Source organism: Pipistrellus kuhlii, unplaced genomic scaffold, assembly GCF_014108245.1.
Source record: "Pipistrellus kuhlii isolate mPipKuh1 unplaced genomic scaffold, mPipKuh1.p scaffold_m20_p_20, whole genome shotgun sequence".
Taxonomy (NCBI): domain Eukaryota; kingdom Metazoa; phylum Chordata; class Mammalia; order Chiroptera; family Vespertilionidae; genus Pipistrellus; species Pipistrellus kuhlii.
Window position 1 is genome coordinate 17,287,040 of NW_023425516.1, and position 21,464 is coordinate 17,308,503.

General features: G+C 57.3%; 1 protein-coding gene across 5 annotated transcripts in view; it reads left to right on the forward strand.

Moving 5' to 3' along the window:
• Window positions 1-1,313: 1,313 nt before the first annotated feature.
• The window catches only part of KIAA1671 (KIAA1671 ortholog), a 124,186-nt gene continuing 104,035 nt past the window's right edge, over window positions 1,314-21,464 (forward strand). For 4 of the 5 annotated variants that reach the window (XM_036448821.2, XM_036448818.2, XM_045585650.1 and 1 more), the window contains exon 1: window positions 1,314-1,418. The gene's annotated coding sequence lies outside the window, so the exon portion shown is untranslated. The remainder of the gene's footprint in view (window positions 1,419-21,464) is intronic. The other variant, XM_036448819.2, reaches the window with a different exon arrangement.

The following is a 21,464-nucleotide window of genomic DNA, read 5'->3' on the forward strand; positions in this document are numbered from 1 at the left end:
AGTAGGGAGGCTGTCCTCTCTCCCATTCTTAAATTCTAGGATAGAGGGGAGATGCCAAGGTGAGGGACCAAGTTGCATGTGCTGGTGAGGAGATTCGCCAGGAAAGATAGGAAGTCCCCACGAGGTTAGAGAGGAGAGGCAGCAGGTATCCTATCAGATCATCCTCTGACTCCTGCCACGCACACTTCTCCCGGGAAGTGGAAGTCGTATTGAAAAGCCATTGATTGGGCCCCATTGATCACTGTGCTCAGGACATCCCGATGATAAAGGAGAATATTCTGACATGGAGCCTCCAGCTCACCAAGGCTGTAAAAGGGGGGTGGTGATCGTAACTCCAAAAGGATGGTTGTGCAGATTCAGCGAGACAGTGTGGTGTGTACCTCCTGTAACAGGAGCTCCCTTTCTACACACACACACACACACACCTCACACACACACCATACACACACGAGGTCAGAGAGCTCTCCTGAGGCCACACAGTGATGTTCTCCCCCCCATCCCCCCTCTAACCTTATTGTCTGATTTCCTAAATGTACATGCGATTTTAGGACCTTCGGTTACTCATGCTCCGTATGTTTCCCTAGAAACACGTGTCACAAACGCAATTAAATTTGAGCAGTGACTGTTTACAATGTGTGTAAACTCCACCAGTGCCTGGAACTTGCAGGCTGCTTCACCACTATGCCCCCAAGCAGGTGCTTAATACAGATCTATGGAATGAAATGAGTCACGGACAACAAAACCGGCATTTTCCATTCAAGTGCGACCTCCACCGATTCTCTCAACTTGTCTCCACGACGCCTCACTCCTCAGCCCCCACTTCAACACAATGGCAGAGAAGGCATAGGGAACTCAGGCCAGGCTCCCGGCCCTGGGTGCAGTCTCCACGATCGCCAGCAGGGGGCGCCAGTGACCCGCGCAGACCCCGCCCGCTCTCTGGCGGGCGAGTGGTTCCAGTGGTTCGAGCCTTTCTCCAGCGCCTCCTGAGGTCCCGGCTGCGTTAGGCTCTCGGGGGCGCGTCAGTGTCCGTTGTGGGGGGACGCGGGGAATCGCCCCGGGAACGGAGCCGGGGCCGTGAACAATATTCCGGGTCGGGCACGGCACGTTCCGGCCTCCGGGCCTGGGGCGTCTCCCGGAGGAGGGTCCTGGGAGGACTCGCGACCTCTGACCCGCCGGCCGGTCCTCAGCCCCCGAGCCCGCCGGCCAGCGCGGGTCCCGCAAGTCACGCCCCACCCTGGGGCTCTCCGCGCAGGCGCCGCCCGCCCGCCGCGGTTCCCATGGCGACGGGGGGCGCTTCCCCGCCCCAAGCCCCGCCCCCAGCAGGCTAGGCTGCGCGGGGCCGCGGGCGGCGGAGGCAGGTGCTGGGGCTGCGGGCAGGTGGCGGCGCGCCGCGGGCCGGCGCTGACGGCGGCTGCAGGGTAGGTTGCGCGGCGGCGGCCGCGGGGGTGGGGGGGTGTGGGGGTGGGGTGGGGGCCGGCCGAAATGCCCCCCTGTCCCGGGCCATCGAGGGGGCTGGGGAGGCTGCGGCCGGCGGTGGCCACTAAGTTCTGATCGGTTGAGGCCCCGGGAGAAAAGTTGGCAAAGTTGGCCGGGGGAAGCGGCGGGGAGACCCAGGGGATCTCCCCGGCGCCCCGGGTCTGCGGGGAGGGGGCGATCCCGATGTGGGACCGTGGAGATCTGTTTCCCCGAGACCAGGGAGTGGATCCCGCGGGCAGGTCCCGCGTCCCCCGGTTGTAGATCGCAGAAGGGGTCGGGGGCCGGCGGCCTGGGGCTCCACTCGGTTCCAGCCTGGGGGTGACGGCGAACGGTGATTGGAGACTAGAATCTAGTATTTCCCCCCCCTTACCCCGCTCCGCCCCCCCTCACCCCCCACGCTGGTCCAAGAGGAAGTCGGTGGTCGGGAGCTGGGGGATCGCTGCAGATCCGGGGTACCCAGCCTGGAGCTGCTCAGATATGGACGTCGGTGCGGGTTGGAGACCAGGAGGTGGACGCTGGGGAACGGGGTGCCGAGCGACGCGGAGCTCCGGGCAAAGGGATTCTGCGGGCAGCGGGGGCCGAGGAGAGATCGCGCGCCCTGGCTGTGGACGCGCCCTCCCCGCCCGGCCTGCGCTCCGCTCCTAACGCCTCCCCAGGGCTGAGGCACCCCGATCGGTTTAGGGCTCAGGCTCTGGAGCTCCCTGGCGGATCCCGTCCGTCCCCACCCCTCCGGCGGCGGCGCCAGGGGCTGCAGGCGGGGCCCTGGGGAAGGGAAGTGGCGCATTGACCCCCACCCAAGCCTGACCTTTCCACACCCTCCTGGCACACACACACACACGCACACACACACACACACACACACACACACACACACACACACACACACACTCCCCTCCAGCCGGGGCGCCCCGCCCTGGAACCCTGCTCTGAGCCCCGGAGCGGGGCGGGCGATCTCCGCCATAGGTGGCCCAAGCTGCTTGCCGCTGGACAAGTTTCTCTAGCAGGCAGCAGCCATTCCCTTCGGAGAGAGGGCTTGGACCTGTTGCACAAAGACGGAGCTTTTTCTTTGCAGCTTCTTTGTGACCTTGGGCAAAACTCTTAACCTCTCTGAGTCCAGGCCTCTCCTCTGAGCAAAATACCAGGTGAGGGTGGGGATCACCACCCTCCCTGGTCTCTGGCTGGGAGGAAGACTAGTGGGTATGATAGGCATGGGACAGATCCTAGCGGGCCCTGGTTTGTGACCCCTCCTCTCCCACATCCACCCCCTGTGCTTCCTCCACAGTGTCCGAGGGAGGGCCCCAGGAAGCCAGCTTGTTGCCTTTGTAAACTGCAGGGTCAGAGAGATGTTTAGCTTGGTCTTTCTTCCTAAGGGGCTGATTGCCTTTAACTCCCCACCACCTCACCCTCCCCACCCCACCTCACACCCCACACCCCACACCCCACCCACCCTCCACCCTCCTCCAGGCCTTGCAGTGAGAAGCTCTGGGTTTGGCTAATCAGTAACCAGGGCCTTTGGACAAGGCTTCTCCCTGGGCCCAGCTTTCCCTTTGCTGGTCCATGCAGGCTCCAGGACAAACGTACATTCAGCCCCAGACACAGGCCTCTTGCCCCGGGGACAGGTCCTGAAGGAGCTGTGCTTTCGGGGGGAATCCCTAAAGGTGTTTTTTTTTAAGGCTTTACATGCTCGACAAAGGGTGCAGTTACCCGAGAGGAGAGCCGGGTTTCAATACAGGGTCTGGGCATGCTTCAGTTGGGCACATGAGCCACCTCATTTCGTCGTGTGTGTGTGTGTGTGTGTGTGTGTGTGTGTGTGTGGCACCTACTATGTGGCAGTCACTATGCTGTGGCCCAGGGCAATGTAGGATCTGTCCTGGCTGTGGAGTAATCAGCTTGCCCTCCAGTCCTGTGAGGCAGCTGTGCTGGTTCTTGATGGGGGTGCAGCCCGCACCCCAGATTCTGAGGCTGGAAGGGCCTCATTCCCCTTGGAGGTCCTGGGGGCTGGCTTTTGCTCAGGGCTGACCTTGGCAAGAGAATAGAGGATCCCACTGTCTGGCCCTGAGCATTTCTCCCCTGTCAGCATCACCTGTTTCATCTCTGACCCACTGAGAAAAAGAGCCCCTGCAGAATATTTTAAATGTTCATTCATTCATTCATTCATTCATCATTCATCCATTCAACAAGTACTTCACTGGCAGCGGGAATCCTTAATGGAGGGGTAAAGCCTTTGTGAAAAGAAGCAATTGTTTAGAAGGGGCAGTTGTGATAATGGGAGGAGGGGCTGATGCTTTCAGGATGAGGGTTGGAAGTGGGGAGAGGGGTCCAGGGTTTAGTTATTGGAGAGCTTGCTGTGGGAAGAAGAGGTCTGTGTTAGGGCCTGGGAGGGGAAACAGGGATAAACTCGGGAGCTTTCTGGAGAAAGCAGGGATGGAAAGGAGGGAGCCAACCAGGGAGGTTTGGAGCCAAATCTTGGCCCTGCCCCTTCCTGGCTGTGGTCCTGGGCAAGGTACTTGTTTTGAGACTCAGCTTCCTCATCGGTAAAATGGGCTCAAGATAGGCTTGCTGTGTGACTTCAGTGAACCAGTGCCTGGAAATGCTGGGCAGTGCCTGCACTGCTGTGCTCACTGAGCAATGGGCGTGATTATGAATACAGTCTGGCCTTAGGCTGTGTTTCAGGCGGGATGTGTGTGGGGGTGTGAGGTGAGGGGGTGACCACAGGTGACACTTCAGCTGAGTTTTTGCGGAGGAGGCAAGGAGGGGAGAATGAACAGTCCAGGCAGAAGGAGCAGCACAGGCAGGGGCACAGATCATTTGGAGAATCTCGTATTGATTGGTATATCCGGAACGAAGGGCGTGTTGAATGAATGTAAGTTAGACCATGTGCCGCTAAGATTCTCTTTACACGCCCCTGCTCCTCCCTAAACACCCAAACGGGAAAGCTTCAGCAGGTTTGAGATCGAGAGGAAGATAAGAGGATGGTTGTCCGGGAGGATTGGAGAGACTGTGGGTACAGCATATAACAGGACAGCTGCTTTTCATTGATTAAATTGAGAGAAAGAGAGAGAGAGGAACATTGATTTGTTGTTCCACTTTCTCATGCATTCATTGGTTGATTCTTGTATGTGCTCTGACCCGGCATCGAACCTGCAATCATGGCTTCTCAGGATGTCGCTCTAACCAACCAGGGGACCTGGCCAGGGCCTGGCTTAAGCTCTTTTAAAAATATTATTTATTGCCCAGTCAGTGTGACTCAGTGGTTGAGCATTGACCTATGAACCAGAGGTCCTGGTTTGATTCCTAGTCATACGTAGCACATGCCCAGGTTCATGCCTGAGCCGTGTGCATTGCTGTTAGGACCCTTGTTGTTTGTGGCGGTCTTAGCGGACTTGGTATTCCCGCCTCTTCCTCCTCTAGCCTTTACCCTCCCGGAAGGCAGAAACGCCGTCTCTGCCTCCATTCACTCCGGTTTCCTCCAGTTAATCACTGCCCTGGAATAAACAAATGAATCAGCATATGCAGACATAGCCCTTTCACAGCAGCCACAAGACAATACATTTCGCACTTAAGTTAAAAATAGATCTGGGCACGCTCCCCTTTTCCGAACGTGTTGGCTTAAGCCCACCCGTTTGGAGAGCTGAGCGGCGAAGGTGCTGTTGTTGGGCGCGGACAGATCCCCCGTTGGCTGACATTGAGTTGTTTTTTTCGCTGTGACTCTGCAGCACTGCAATCAACTTCCCTGTCCACGCCTCTGCACACTCACTGCGGTCGGTCGATCGGAGGGCAGGCTTCAGGATGGGGAACTTTCTCCCAGGCTGGGATAAAGCCCGTTTAGAATGGTGATCTAGCCTGCCCAGTTTCCCTCCCTCCAGAGTGGTGGTACTTTCCTCACTCCGACCAAGGCTGTGTGTGAGAGAGAGAGAAAGAGAGAGAGAGAGAGGAGAGAGAGAGGGGAGAGAGAGGCACCCCGTTTGTACATTGCAGCGAGCGCGCGCAGTGGCCGGCTGTGTCTTATCAGTGGCCATCGGATACAGCCCCTGGCGTGGCTGTATGGAAGGCTACAGTTCCTCCAGGCAGCAGGTTTTGTGGCTCTTTGTTTTGAATCCAACTGGCTGGGGACTGTGTCTTGGAAGGTATTATTTGCCCATGTCTACACAAGTCCACACGCTTCCTTCTGGAGGTACGCGGTCCTTGTATTAGTCAGGTTTTTCTATGGTAACGGTGCCTAACAAACATTCCCCCAAATTGCAGCGGCCTTTAATAGCCAGCATCGGTGCCATGGTTGTGGGTCTGCCAGTGGTGGCCGGGCTTGGCCGGCAGGCTGGACTCCAGCCTCTGGGTCCGTGTCTGCCCCGTGTATCTACATCTTGATACCCAGGCTGGCAGGCAGCAGCCGGCCAGGGCGCCCAGCGGGAACCTGCGGTGCCTCGGAAGGCCTCCGCTTGGAACTGGGAAGGTGTCTCTTCTGACCTCCTTCTGTCGGCCAAAGCGAGTCACGTAGCCGTGTCCGACATCGGGGAGGCAGAGAGGGGGTGTCAGGATGAATTTTCCGAGCTGTTGATACAGCCTGCCAAGGTCATGTTTCCGACGGGGCCGCGTGGGTCCATGCCGGGGAGGAGGGTCTGCCCGGAGTGGTGGTGGGAGTCGTGGCTCGTGACTCGTGTGGGACACATGGGGACAGGGTAAGGGTAAGAAGAGCTGGTTTGAGTTTATGACCTGGAATAGGCAGTTCGCCTCTCTGAGCCTCAGTTTTCCTCATCTGGAAAATGGGAATAACGCATTCTGTCTTGACAGAGCTGCTTGTTAGCGGGTAAAGTGGTGCTTCGTGCCTGTGACATGAGATGTGAAGGGGAGGGATGGTCGTCTCCATGACGACTTGTGCTCTGGCTGTGGCTTATGGTTCCTCAGGCCGTGGCACCTGTAGCCGGTGGAGTGGGAGGGAGCTCGCGGTGAGGCCAGGGGAGGCTGCACAGGAGACAGACCTGGGTCCAGATCCCAGCTCCGCCCCCAGGGGTCATGTGACCTCCAGCTCCGCCCTCAGGGGTCATGTGACCTTCCACCAGTCTCATGGCCTCTCTCAGCCTCAGTGAGGTTGCCCGTTTGTAAGGCGGATACAGGGTGCTTGTGTCATTAGCGGGAAGGACTCGGCATGAAAGATGATCAATAAACCGTGCCTGCGGTTGTGGAGCTGAGTGGGTCCTGGTTGGGGGTGGAATGAGGAATTCTGCAAAATTGGGCAGTGTTGCAGAATTAGACATTACCCAAGAACTCTTGTGGATGTTACTGGGGACCCAGATCCAGACTGCCTGGGTTCAAATCCCAGCTCCACTGCTTTCCTACTTTCCAGCTGTGTGACCTTGGCCTGGGCAGGAAGCCTCTCGGTGCCTCAGTTTCCTCTTCTGTACAGTGAGAGTAACAGTAGTGCCTGCCTCGTGGAGTTGATGCACATTAAAGGAGTCAATATGTCGTACCTGCTAATGAATGGATATTACCTAGTTGTGTCAGTATTACTATTACTGTTCCTAGACTGTGAGAGCCCTGGAAGTTGCTTCTCGTTCTGGGAGACATCAGGGCCTTGGAGGAAGGAGTGAGGAGGCAGATGTTTTTATTTTTTTATTTTACTTTTTATTTATTGAATTTAGAGAAAGAGAGAGAGGGAGGGAGTTATTTATGCATTCTCTGGTTGATTCTTTGTACGTGTGCCCTGACCGGGGATCAAACCGGCAGCAACCTTGGCATATCCGGTCGATGCTCTGCGCTCTAACCACTGAGCTACCTGGCCGGGCCAGGAGGCAGATGCTTTTAGAGCAGGTTCTTTCCTCTTCTGCTGTGACCGGAGGGCCTGTAACTGGGTCCCTGATTACCTGGTCCTCTCACCCCATTCATTCGTTCACTGGGCACCAGCTTATTACGTGGCGAACCCTGTGCCGTTTGGGGGAAATGGGGTTCTGCTGGATGTCCGGGTGGCTTCTGAAGGAAGCTGGGTCAGGAGGTTTGAGAGTTCGGAGTGGCACAGGTGTGGCATTCCTGTGTGACCCTGGGCATGCCGCTTCGCCTCGCCTCGCATCTCTTTGTCTGTGAAGTGAGTCTCAGACGGGCCAAGGTGTCCTAGCGGGCGACAGGGGACAGCCTTCGACTTCTGTGTGTCGCCGTGGCTCCTGTCCCGGCCCCTGTGCCTTTCAGAAGCTTGAAGGGCAGGACTGTGGCAGCCTTCCCTCCCTCGGCTGGGGCCTGGCTTCTGAGAGCACTAACTGTTCTTCACTGTAGAATAAGAACAATAAGCAGAGAGTATCCATTCTGTCCTCGGTACTGTGCACATCAGTGTTTTACTTGATTCTCGTGTCCCCATTTTACAGATGGGAAAACTGAGGCTCAGAGAGGGAGCTGCATGCCCAAGGCCGCTACTGGGAGGGGGGAATGTGGATCTGTGCAGCCTGGCGGCAGCCCCTGTGCCCTGACTCCCTCTCCCCAGCGGTGAAGCAGGGCAGGGCTGGACTATCCTAGGGTTCCGTCCCATCTCCACCACATCATTGCTGTGCGACTTTGCCTCGCTGAGCCTCAGTCCCCATCTATAGGAAGAAGATGCTAAGATTTTTCCCCTGTGGGGTCATTGTGGGATTAGGTACATTAGCTGTCCGTGAAACTCCTGGAGCCCTTTCCCGTAAAAAGATCAGCTGGTGTTTAAAAAAAGAAAAAGAAGGTGTAAGTCATACCAAAGAATTGCTTTATACATGACACTATCAATCTTTCTTGCTTGCAGTACCAGCAGAAATAGTGGCAGGAATAGTCATTTGCCTTGGCAGACTGCTTCTTATATTCCAGTTCCTCTGATCCATGACTTTGTTCATTTTATCAGGTCCTTTCTTTTTATTTTATTTTATATTTTATTTATTTTTTAAGAGAGGAAGAGAAAGGGATAAAAAGTTAGGAAACATCGATCAGCTGCCTCTTGCACACTCCCTACTGGGGATGTGCCCGCAACCAAGGTACATGCCCTTGACTGGAATCGAACCTGGGACCTTCCAGTCCGCAGACTGACGCTCTATACCCTGAACCAAACCAGCTTCAGCTCTTTCTTCATCCTATAAAGAAAGGTGCTAGTGTTGTTCCCACTTTACAGATGAGGAAACCGAGGCCCCGAGAGGTGAAAGGCGTTGTCCAGCTCACCGGCGAGTGGCAGGCGGGGAGCCCCAGCGCCTCTGAGCTGAGTCCTGCCTGCGGGGGCACCGCTGTCTTTTCCGAGGCTCCAGGTCAGGGCTGCGGCTCCCCGTCAACTGTGGTGGTTCTTCTCCTTCTTGTTTGGCTTCCTCAGTGATGAAAGCCCTTTCTGGGGGCCATCCTGTTTATCCCCTGACCCGGGGAAGGAAACTTGGAGTGTGGGGGACCTCCCAGCAGGAGGAGGCCAGCCAGCAGGCCCATTGGGTACACACCAAGGTCGCCCCGTGAACTCACGCAGCCGCCCCGCCTGCCTGGGCCTCCATGGGCACTGTGCCTGCCCAGCCCCGCCCAGTGCCCTGGGCCGGGCCGGGGAGTGACTTGGTCGGGGAACTCCAGGGGCCCTTTGGCCTAGGAAGCTGGCCAAGTGTGACTCTCCCTTTCGTTTTAGGGCCCGGCACTGGGAACCTCTCCTCTTTGATCCTGGAAGTGACACCTGCAGGCCAGGCGCTCTGCGTGGCCTGGGGAGGGCTCCTGGGTCACGGGGAGAGCCCAGGGGGCATTGGGACGGTTCTGATACCGAGTGCCAGTACCAGCTTCTCTGCTGTGTGTCCTTGCGTAAGCCCTTCCTCTCTCTGGGCCCGAAGAACTGGATGGATGAGTAGATCCCACAGCCTCTTGTTCCCGCTGCCCCTTCTGGGAAGAATCAGAATTAGCCGTTTGAAAGGTGGGACCTAGAAAACCACCTTTCTCCAAGGGCCTACTGGGTGCCAGGTCCTTTGCCAGGGAGGTATTGCGTATACATCTTGTCTGTCCTCAGAGTTGGTATTACTAACCCCCTCTACAGATAAGCAAACTGAGGCTCAGAGACAGAAAGCCCTCCTTGTGTCACTCAGTTTGAGATAAGAAGTAGCGGAGCCGAAACCTGTTTGGCTCAGTGGCTAGAGTCGGCCTGAGGACTCAAGGGTCCCAGGTTCGATTCCGGTCAAGGGCATGTACCTTGGTTTCGGGCACATCCCCATTAGGGGGTGTGCAGGAGGCAGCTGATCGATGTTTCTCTTTCATTGATGTTTCTGGCTCTCTTATCTCTCTCCCTTCGTCTCTGTAAAAAAATCAATAAAATATATATTTTTAAAAAAGTAGTGGAGGCTGGATTTGAACTCAGGTCTGCTCCCTGCAAACCTAGACCTCCCTGTAATGACTCAACCTGATCACTCTCCCCGATCACTTCTCCCCACTCTCCCTGGAGTACTCTCTCTCCTCGGAGCTTCCCATGCAGTGTGACTTCTCTCTCTCTCTCGGGTTCGTTGATCATTGTCATTGTTGTTATTTATTAAGCACCTCCTGTGTACCAGAGCCAGGGCCCTGGTGTCAGAGCTGCCTGGGACACAGCTCCTGCCCTCCTGGAGAGTTAGATGGGTGGGTGGTTACAGAGCAGCATGCCCAAGGCTGTGGTGGGGTGGGGGGAGAGGGCACTGGGGTGGGGGGCACGTTGACCCCTTCCCTTGCCACTCTCAGGACTGAGATGAGCCCGGCCACCAGCAGACCACCTTCCCGGGGGCGAGATACTGGTTACTCCATGGAGCTCCGGAGCGGAAGTGACAGTGCTTCTAAGTGTGGTCCTTATCCAGATGCTCAATCCCAGCCCCCTTGTCTCTCTTTCTTTCAGATCATGAAAAGGAAGGGGTGGGGAGGGGGGAGAGAGCGGGTGGAGGCAGCAAGAAGCTTTGGAGGAATTTCTGGAATGCCCAGCCTACTGGCTGACCCAGCAGAGCAAGTGTGAGCCATCCGCCCTGGCTTTCCTCGGGGTCAGCCAGCCGGGTGTCCCCAGGGACTCTCTGGGTGTCACCCAGTTCCTGTTCTGAGGCCTGAGTCACCCCCCAGGAAGGTGGCTCTCCCGTGGCCCTCGGCAGCTGCCCGCCACCAAGGTCACTGCCTGGGTTCGGGGTTCGACACTGCACAGCCCCGGGGTCACGTCCCGCCTCCGTCTTCTCCCTTCTTGCCTCGGTGCCCGCGTTCGTGGAACGGGGGTGCTGGCGCCTGCCCTTCAGCCCGGCCGGGCGCTCTCAGCGAGGTCACACGGTGAACGGTGAACGTCGGGGTGAAGGGCGTGGCGGTGCTGGATAAAGCCCCCACTGTGTGCGCTCATCCCTCCGGAGTACAGTGAGGGTCTGGTACCGTGGCGGGCCCCGCTGCTTTACTCGCCTGTCACCCGCGTGCCTGGCACATGGTGGTTCATTTCACTTTCCTAATTCATAATTCTGTTCTCCCTTGATTACAATACATTCACATGACAACGCATTTTCATGGCCCAGCATTTAGAAATCCCAGGTACATATAAAGGGGGCGGTAAAGCTCTTACGAACCCGTATTACAGATCACCGGCGCTGATACTTTGGAGTGTGGCTTTTAGACCTGTCCGTCATGCCAGGCGCGGGATCGGGGGGTGCCAGCGGTGCAACTTGGGGGTTCGGATGCGGGCTTTGTCCTCAGGGGGCTTGGACTCAGATCCTGGCTCTGGAACCTCCTAGCCGTGTGCCCTTGGGCAGGTCCCTTCCCCTCTCCGAGCCTCAGTTTCTCGTCTGTGAAACGGGGTTGCCTGCGTTCCCGTCCGTGACACGCTCGGAGAGGTGCCCCGCACGCAGTGCATGCTCGCTTCTCACGAGCGTTTTACACGGATGCGTGCTCTTTCTTGCTTTGCGTGATGGTGAGCCCCTTTCTGGGAGTGCGGTCCTTTACAACCGGGGGAGTTGGACGTGAGGTTGGGAGGACCCCGGTTACCTTCTCCGAGCAGGTATTTCAGAGTCGGGGCTCGCTCAGCCCGGGAATGCTGGTCGGGTCGTTCGGCCCCACACCAAGCACCGTGGGCGCCCGCAAGCCAGGCCCGATCTCTATCCCTCGGGAATGCTTCCCGTCTCCGCCGAGGCCTGGGCGGTGTCCAAGAGAAAGCCGCTGGGACCCAGCGGGCGGGCGGGGGGTGGCCCCTGTAAGATGAGCTCACTGGGCGCCTTCCTCCTCCTCTCCTGGCTGCAGCAGCGGCTTCGGGAGGCGCAGCCACACCTGGGAGGAGAGTCTGTAAACTAGGACGTCATCCAGACGCCCGTGGGGACCCGGGCTTGCCAGGGAGAGGAAGGGGCCCGGTTTTCAGAAGTGAGGGTGGCGTTGGTGACGTCCATGGGGGCGGGTGAGTGACACCGCCCTTTACCAGCTCTGTGCTCATGGGTAGGGATACAACCTCACCCATCCTCAGTTTCCTCATCTGTAAAATGGGGCGTCAGTCCCTGTGCGTCCTCCTCGGGGGCCGGCCTTGGGGACCACGATCATTTCACAGCGTTTACCAACCCAGAATCATTACGACGAGGTACACCCGAAATTAACATAATGCCGAGTGTCAGTTACACTTCCATAAAAGAACTGTACACTTTTAGGAAAGTGTACACTTCAGTGGTTTGTTTTTTTCAAAAAATATATTTTATTGATTTTTTTTACAGAGAGGAAGAGAGAGGGATAGAGAGTTAGAAACATCGATGAGATAGAGTCATCGATCAGCTGCCTCCTGCACACCCCCTACTGGGGATGTGCCCACAACCAAGATACATGCCCTTGACCGGAATCGAACCTGGGACCTTTCAGTTCGCAGGCTGACGCTCTATCCACTGAGCCAAACCGGTTTCAGCAATTCTGTGGTTTTTTTTTTTTTTTTTTTAGCAGATTCACTGAGTTCCGCAACCTTCATCACAATCAGTTTGAGAACACTTCTGCGACCACAAAAAGAAATTCTGCACCCATTAGCCGTAATTTCCTCATTTCCTCTAATTATGCCAGTCCTTGGTAGCCACTGATCTACTTTCTGTCTCTGTGGGTTTTTCCGGGCATTTATATACGAGGTGGCTTTCTGTGACTGACTTCCCGCACTTTTCATAACGCCCCAAGGCACATCCATGCTGTGAGGTGTATCAGGATCCCATTCCTGTCCTGGCTGAACAATATTCCCTTGTGTTGATAGAACCTCGTGGGACTCATTTCTTAAAACTTAACACACATCTTAAAAAAAAAAAAAAAAAAAAAAAAAAATATATATATATATATATATATATATATATATATATATATATATTAGCCGAAACCAGTTTAGCTCAGTGGATAGAGCGTCGGCCTGCAGACTGAAGGGTCCTGGGTTCAATTCCGGTCAAGGGCACGTACCTTGGTTGCGGGCAGATCCCCAGTAGGGGATGTGCAAGAGGCAGCTGATCCATGATTCTCTTTCATCGATGTTTCTAACTCTCTATCTCTCTCTCTTCTTCTCTGAAAAAAAAATCAATAAAATACATGTGTTTTTAAAAAATATATATCTATTTTATTGATTTTTTTTTTTACAGATAAGAAAGGAGAGGGATAGAGAGTCGGAAACAACGAAAAGAGAGAAATATCAATGTGCTGCCTCCTTCACCCCCCCACCCCCACTGGGGATGTGCCCACAAACAGAGTACATGCCCTTGACCGGAATCGAACCTGGGACCTTCCAGTCCGCAGACCGACGCTCTATCCACTGAGCCAAACCGGCTAGGGCTTAACACACCTCTTCCAAGGTGTTCGACGTGCCGGTTACATTGGCTCTGATACACATGGAGACGCATCGCATAAAATACAGCGTATGTGTCAGGGGGTCTCACACCGGGGCCGCCCGCAGGCGAGCTGTGTGCTGTGTGGGTGTTACGGTTGGGTGTGTGTACAGGCCGTTTCTCGTTGTGCCCTGTGGATGAGACACTCATTCCGCTGACTCGGAGGAGAGACTCTGATCCCTCCTCGGTTCTGCTCTCCCGCCTCCTTCTCCTCCTCCTCTGAGCAGTCATTTCCCCGGTCGTGCTCAGTTTTGACCAGCATTCATTGCCCTCTCCCATCCGCCTAGGGCCACGGTCCGCAAACTGCAGCTCGCGAGCCATATGCGGCTCTCTGGCCCCTGGAGTGTGGCTCTTCACGGCCTGGGCGGGTCTGTGTTGAAGAAGTGGCGTTAGAAGAAGTTGAAGTTTGAAAAATGTGGCTCTCCGAAGGAATTTCAATGGTTGTGCTGTCGATACTTGACTCTGTGGACGGATGAGTTTGCTGACCACTGGCCTATGGGGGCTGAGAGTGGAAACGTGCCCTCTTCGTGGGTCAACCACGGTGGAATTTGGCACTTTCCTCTGGGACGTCCCCCGGGTGGGCCCACCAAGTAGGCAGCATTGATCCTTTTTTAAAAATATATACATTTTATTGATTTTTTTACAAAGAGGAAGAGAGAGGGATAGAAAGTTAGAAACATCGATGAGAGAGAATCATTGATCAGCTGCCTCTTGCCTGCAACCAAGATACATGCCCTTGACCGGAATCGAACCTGGGACCTTTCAGTCCGCAGGCTGATGCTCTATCCACTGAGCCAAACCCGATTCGGCATGATCCCTTTTTGCAGATGAGAAAACTGAGCCTCGGAGCAGGCCGTGAGTCAGGAAATGCAGGCCGGACGGGCTGAGCCGGGATCCAAAGTCCCGCTCCTTTCATCGGGCCTGCTGTGCCCCCGGGCGCTTGGCGATGGCCGTGCTGACTCACTGGCAGAGGGTGGGAGCTCTGGCTTCTTTGCTGAGTCGTGGGGATGGCTGTGCTGCTGCATCCACACTCCCCTGGACTCAGAGCGGGCTCGCTGCTTGGCCGGCCCGGGGGGACATGGCCAGGTGGGTGGGCAGCTTGGCTGGGGCCCCAGCAAGGTCACCGGTCCAGTCTCCAGGGCCCCGGGCAGCCTGCTGCTCCCTCTCCCTCTGCTGCTCCCTCTCCCTCTGCTGCTCCCTCTCCCTCTGCTGCTCCCTCTCCCTCTGCTGCTCCCTCTCCCTCTGCTCCTCTCTCTCCCTCTGCTCCTCCCTCTCCCTCTGCTGCTCCCTCTCCCTCTGCTCCTCTCTCTCCCTCTGCTCCTCCCTCTCCCTCTGCTGCTCCCTCTCCCTCTGCTGCTCCCTCCCTCTGCTGCTCTCTCTCCCTCTGCTGCTCCTTCTCCCTCTGCTGCTCCCTCTCCCTCTGCTGCTCCCTCTCCCTCTGCAGCTCCCTCTCCCTCTGCTGCTCCACTTCCTCTCCTGAGCCCCGGCTGGAGGCCCTGGGCGCTGGGGATGCGGAGCTGGCGGCCGCCCCTGGGGAGGGGAGGATTGCTGCATTCGCTCGCATTCCCTATCTGTGCAGCAGGCAGCAGAGCAGAGTCCCCAGGGGCGGGCCGTCTGGGTCTGCGTGCCCTTCCTTTGGAAGCTGTCCTTTCCAGGGGAGGGAACAAAGGGCTTAGAGAGGATGAGTGTTCTGTTCGAGGTCACACAGCCAGCCGGGAGCCGAACCTGAGCTGGGACGGATGTCAGGATTCCTGCTCCTAATTTGCGCTTCTCCGCCCCCCCACCCCCAGGGGCCTGTCCTTGCTGCATATCCCCCTCGCCCTCCCTTCCCCGTCCCCCCAGCAGAGGTGAGCTGGCTCAGGCTGCAGAAGCCCTGGAGCTGCCTGGGTGGAGCTCAGTGCCCTTTGGCCACCTGCCAGGCTCAGGCACTCCCCTGGGTGACACGGGCCCACAGGGCAGGTTGTGACGCGAAGACGCTTCAGCACCCAGCTCTGGGTGGGTGGAGGAACAGGTCTGGGCCCGTCTGCCGCTGCTCCCCGCACGCTGGAGCCCACCGCCGGCGGGCCCCAGGGCTGCCTGCCTCTGGACAGAGCCTTAGGGGGGCCCTGCCCATCGGCCGTGGGGGCGGCCAAAGTCCAGCCCAGCGAGGATGACCAGGGCCCTCCCCGTCCAGATAGACCACCCCGAGTGCCAGTCCCGCCCCTGGACCAGTCAGTTTCCTCGTCTGCAAAATGGGTGTGATGGCGAGGCCTGCTTCAAGGGACTGTTCAGGTCTGTGCGCATAGTAGGTGCTCAATAAATGGCCCAGGCTGTGGGGGAGAGGACAGAGCCGAGCAGGTAGGTTCTTGTGTCCGGCAAACCTGGGTTCAAGTTGTTAAAAATTGAACTCGGGGGCAAGTTCACGCCTCAGCCTCAGTTTCCCTTTCTGCACCGTGGGAACGACAGGAGGACCAACCCGCGAGGAGGGAGATGCTGACGTTCTTACCAGCGTGGCCCCGGGCTTGTCTTTGGCAGCTGTTATTTTTTAGAAGTCGATTTTAGAGAGAGAGGAAGGGAGAGAGAGAGAGAGACACTTCGATTTGTTTTTTCCACTTGTGTATGCACTCATTGGTTGATTCTTGTATGTGCCCTGACCAGGGGTCGAACCCACAACCTTGGAGTATATCGGGACTATATATACTATATCAATTGTGCTGCCCTGCCAGGACCCTGATGTGTTTCTTTAAAAGAAAGTGGGGGGCAGGGAACCAGCAGGGCGATGAAGGTGGGGGGGGGGGGTGGACAGTGTGACTCCTTAGGAGCCCTTCCTGCCGGGATTCTGGATGAGATGTTTGGTCCCAGGCCAGGGACTCTGTGTTCTGCCTGCTCTGGGCACTTAGTGAATCGGCTGGTGGCCTGGGAGAGGCCCGGTCCGTCAATGGTAGGCAGTTCCACCCTCAGCTCCCCCCCCCCCCCCCCCCCCCCGGGAGCGCTTCCCAGGTCTGGCCTCCGGAGCCTGTGGGTCGGGGAACAGAAAGGCCCAAGTGTGCCTGGGACCCTGAGACTCTGGGGGCACCTGTGTCCCTTCACCCCACCCCTGGGGTTCCGGTGAGGCCCCGGGGCCTGATGTGCTGATAGTGGGGGCCGAGGCCTGGCTTCTCCTCCTCAGATTCCTAGGGGCAGGGGGCGGGGGAGCAGGAGGAGCCGAAGCCCAGCCCGCCGAGGGCAGGCGGCCCCTGGCCCCGGCTCTGAGCAGGGACATGTAGCTACTGCTGCACTGGCCTCTGTCCTCAACGGGTCTAATTCCTCCTCTTCCCTGCCTGTGGGAAGTCTCCGCTCCTTACTCAGCAGCGGCACCCGGCATTAAACAAACCGCAAGGCCGAAATCCAGGCCCGCGGGCCCACGTGTGTGTGTGGGTGTCCTCCAGCCGGCTGAGGGGGATGGTAGTGGCCACCGCAGGGGCACAGCTGTTCACAAACCGAGCACCTACGGGGTTTCATCGTTATAACTCGTTTCATCCTCTCAGTGGCCCCAGGAGGCATGTGTTACTGTTTTCATACCCATTTTGCAGATGAGGAAACTGAGGTACAGAGGAATCTCTCTGTAAAAAATCAATAACACACACACACACACACACACACACACACATATATATATATCTGTACCTCAGTTTCCTCATCTGCAAAATGGGTATATATATATGAAAGGGGGGTGATCAGCAGGCACTGCAGGAGTGTTAGGAGAGGCGAGCAGCCTGGAGATTTCCCTGGAACGACTTGTCTCCCATGAGTCAGTGCTATTAACGCCCAGCCCTTGGACTGTGTGCCTGGGTGCACACAGTTAGGCAATGAGGGTGTGTGAGGGAGGAGCCGGGGGGGGGGGGGCGCGAGAGAGGGAGAGTGGTCCCCTGGAAAGGCCACAGCCTGGAAAGGCCCTGTGGGTGTCAGGTAACCCAAGTGCAGGGCATCCCGGAACCCCAGAGGAGTAGTGACGAGACTTTATCTGACGGGTTCATTGAGCCCAGGCTGGTCTCTGCCAAGGTCAGGCTCCGGGGCGGGCTCAGAGCCCAGAGGCCACGGGCCTGGCCTGGCCTGGCAGCCGGGAGTCGGGAGGGAGAAGGAGGCTCACCTGCAGGGAGGGCGTCAGCATCTGGGCTCCCCACCTCTCCCGTGTGGACGCCAGAGGGCTGGGGGCTGGGACCTGTCCTTCTGCTGTGTGACCTCCCGCCAGCCCCTCAGCCCCTCTGAGCGCCCAGGGGGGCTGACATGCTCACACGTGGGGATGTTTTCGGCTGCGCAGACAGGTGTCTTATTCCCCAGGATGACAGTTCTTTTCCGTGGCGATGGCACATACATCCCCAAAGTCAGCATCAGCTGCAGGACAGCTGTCGTGAGCCGCCGCCTCCTCTGGGTCTCGGGCCCAGAGTTCAGCGCAGCGCCCCCGAACGCTCTGGGCGAAGAGGGCGGGGTGCCCGCTCGGTGCCCGCTCCTTCTCCTCGGGGGCTGCGGGCCACGGCACTCACAGACGGCAGGCGGTTAACTGCACACGCCTGCCCGGGAACCAAACCTGAATTAGGTGCCGTCCCTCAGGGATGAGGATGCTAATATCCTCCCGAGAGACCAGCTCCTGAGCTAGAGAGAAACACCAAGGATGAGAGATCCTCCGTCTGCTGCCTCCCGCGCGCCCCGCGCCGGGGACAGAGATGGAGCCGGTGCTGGTGCTCTCCGGCTGGTGCTCTCCGGTTGGTGCTCCGGGGCTGGTGCTCCGGGGCTGGTGCTCCGGGCTGGTGCTCTCCGGCTGGTGCTCTGGGGCTGGTGCTCCCCGGCTGGTGCTCTGGGGCTGGTGCTCCCCGGCTGGTGCTCTCCGGCTGGTGCTCTCCGGCTGGTGCTCCGGGGCTGGTGCTCCGGGGCTGGTGCTCCGGGGCTGGTGCTCTGGGGCTGGTGCTCTCCGGCTGGTGCTCTGGGGCTGGTGCTCCCCGGCTGGTGCTCTGGGGCTGGTGCTCCCCGGCTGGTGCTCCGGGGCTGGTGCTCTCCGGCTGGTGCTCTCCGGCTGGTGCTCCGGGGCTGGTGCTCTCGGGAGACCCTGCCCAGAGGATGCCAGCCCCTGACTCGGTGGGGGACCCGGGAGGTGCCCTAAGGGATGATGCCAGTGGCTTCCCTCTGAGGTTTAGATCCTCATTCATTCATTCACGCATTCACTCATTCACTCATTCATTCATTCACCCATTGCAAGCCTGGGATGCTGGGCCCCCTGTTGGGGCTCAGCCCCGTAGGGAGCGGGGCCTGCTGTTAATCATCTACCTCCCGTGTCTGAGCACCTGCTGGCGGACTCGCCCAAGGAAGTGCGGACAAGGTCCCGCGCCCTGGGGCAGGGCCAGCAATAAAAGTCTAGGCTAGATAGTGAGTAGTTTTTGGAATTGATTTATTTTTATTTATTTTTATTTTTATTTTATTATTTTATTTTATTTTATTTATTTATTTTACCATATTACTCTCTCACAACTGCTGACCTATCACTGCACAAGCTGCCAAGGACAGTGGGTAACCGAGGGGGCGTGGCTGTGCGCCCTTCCGATTTTACTTGTGGACCCTGAGATTTGATTTTCATATATGATGAAATATTATTCTTTTGATTACCCCCACCCCCCCAAAAAAATGATTTAAAAAATGCAAAAGCCATCCTTAGGTCACAGGCCATATAAAAATAGGGGGTGGGCCAAAGCTTGTCAACCTCTGTTCCGGACGGATACTAAAGGAAGTAACCCATACAGAGGATAATTTCAGAGACTATAAACAGGGCAGGGCCGTGGGGCGGGGGCACGGCCGTGGGCCGTTCAGAAAAAGCCCCGCTGAAGAAACGACAGGGAGCTGGAGGCAGGGCGGCGCGGGCAAAGGTCCCGTGTGGTCCAAAGTCGCTGGGGTGGGTGGGGAGGGAGCAGCCAGCGCAGGGACAGACATCTTTGTGGCTGAAGCATAAGGCGTGGAGGGGAGAGAGATGGGTGGAGACGCCCTAGAGCTGAGAACACCAGACATCCTGGATTTTTTTTTTTTTTAAATAAATGTTTTTATTGATTTCAGAGAGCAAGGGAGATGGAGAGGGAGAGGAAGAAACATTAGAAGCATCCATGATGAGAGAGAACCATGGATTGGCTGCCTCCTGCACTCCCCACCCTGGGCCTCGAGCGCGCAACCCGGGCGTGTGCCCTGACGGAGCATGGAACCTGGGATCTCTTGGCTCATAGGCCGATGTTCAACCACTGAGCCACGTGGGCCGGGCGCCTTCTTTATTCCCGTTAGTCAGGTCTCCCCTGGCTTCCCTCTTACAAGGACACATGTGATGGCATTCAGGGCCCACCCGGGTCACCCCAGATGACCCCGCTTTCTCAAGATCCTTACGTTTGCAAAGACCCGTCTGCCAAGGGAGGTGACGGGGTTCTCACGCCGCCAATGAGGACTGGGTTCCTCCTGGACGCCCTGTGCTGTGTCCCGAGGTCACTTCCACTCTGGACCCCCCTTTCCCGGCTGTTGGCCTGGCCGGCTCCTTCTCTTCCTCCAGGTCTCAGCTCAGGTGTCTCCCCCTCAGGGCATCCTTCCCATCCTCCCAATCCTGACTCTTCCGTACCTGCAGCCTGCTGCACTGCCTTTCTAGACCTGTTCGGCTCGGAAATGGCTTCGTTCCTTCATTTACCGAAAGTTCCACCTAATGGGCCAGAGCCCCCATCCGTGGGCTTTGTGGCTGTGCCCCCAACACGTAGCGCAGTCCCTGGCACCTAGTACATGCTAAATAATGCCTTCTTGCCGCCGGCCGGCGTGGCTCAGTGGTTGAACGCAACCTATGAACCAGGAGGTCACAGTTGGATTCCCAGTCAGGGCACAGGCCCGGGTTGTGGGCTCGATCCCCAATAGGGGCCGCGCAGGAGGCAGCCTATCAATGATTCTCTCTCCTCCTTGATGTTTCTGTCTGTCTCTCCCTCTCCCTTTCTCTGTGAAATCAATAAAAATATGTATTTTTAAAAAAGTAAGGCTCAAGTGTGGACCTGGCCCCCCCCCCCCCGCTTCCTGGATGTCCCCGGGCAACTCGCGTCCCCCTCTCGGGGCTCAGTCTCCTCTGGGGTCTAACGGGGAGTTTGGGCTGCGTGGTCTTTAAGATGGAAGGTTCTGGGCTTCCAGGCCCCAGGAATTCAGGGCCGGTCAGGGCTCCGGGGGGGACGCGCTGGCTCAGAGTGAGAGTGTGGGAGGAGGGCTGACCCTGAGCCACGGGAAAGGGAGGGTCCCTGGGTGGGGAAGGAACTATTTGGGACGAGTTCCCGAGCCTGAGCGAGAGCTCCCCAGCCCCCTCCCCACGGCCCCCCGAGAAAACACTCGCTGTTGTCTTAGCTGCAGAGTCGGTACCGGGAGGGCGCAGGGCGGAACATCCCCCCACCTGGGGCCTCTGCCAAACTGACTCCTGTTTACTTGAGATTTGTACCAAAAAGAAGTCTGCTTGCTTAAAAACTCGGCTCCAGAAACTCGTGAGGGTGTGGGGATCTGGACGGAGGACGGCAGGGAGCTTTCCTCGTTGTTAAACGTTAAAAATTTAATTTAAAAAAAATATCTGGATTGGACACGATAAAGGCCCGGCAGTAGGAAGGAGAAAAACCACCCAGAAGCCCAGCACAGAGCACGGTCGGACAAGCGCTGAAATGGCGGGGGGAGGGATTTTGGGTTTGGGGGGAGGCGGCTGTTTTTCATGTCGGTGGATCGTGCTGATTACATTTTGGAGGGGGAAGCAAAACCCCAGATGTAAGCAGCTTTGCAGTTTCCTTTTTGTGCTTAGCATCATGCCACGAACGGTTTCTCCCATCCCTGGTGTTCGGAAGCTTCACTTGGGACAAGCGCATCCGTTGCCGAAGGGCAGAGGACCACGGTCTGTGGGACCAGCCCCCACTCGCTGGACATTTGGATTGTTTCTAAACCGGGCCCATCTCTCCAGCCCTGAGGCCCTGGTGTCCTCCGCCCCCGGGGTGCTGTGCACTTTCAACTCTCCCACAGCACTCCTGCCCCAGGACCTTTGCACAAGCTGCTCTGTCTCTCTGTCTCTGTCTCTGTCTCTCTCTCTCTCTCTCTCTCTCTCTCTCTCTCTCTCTCTCCCCTTCTTGGTGTGCCCCCTTGACTCTCACCAACCACACAGTTCGTTTGGAAACCTTTCTGGGGCTCCTCGTTGAGTCCTGCCCCATCTGCCCTTAGACTAGCCCCGTT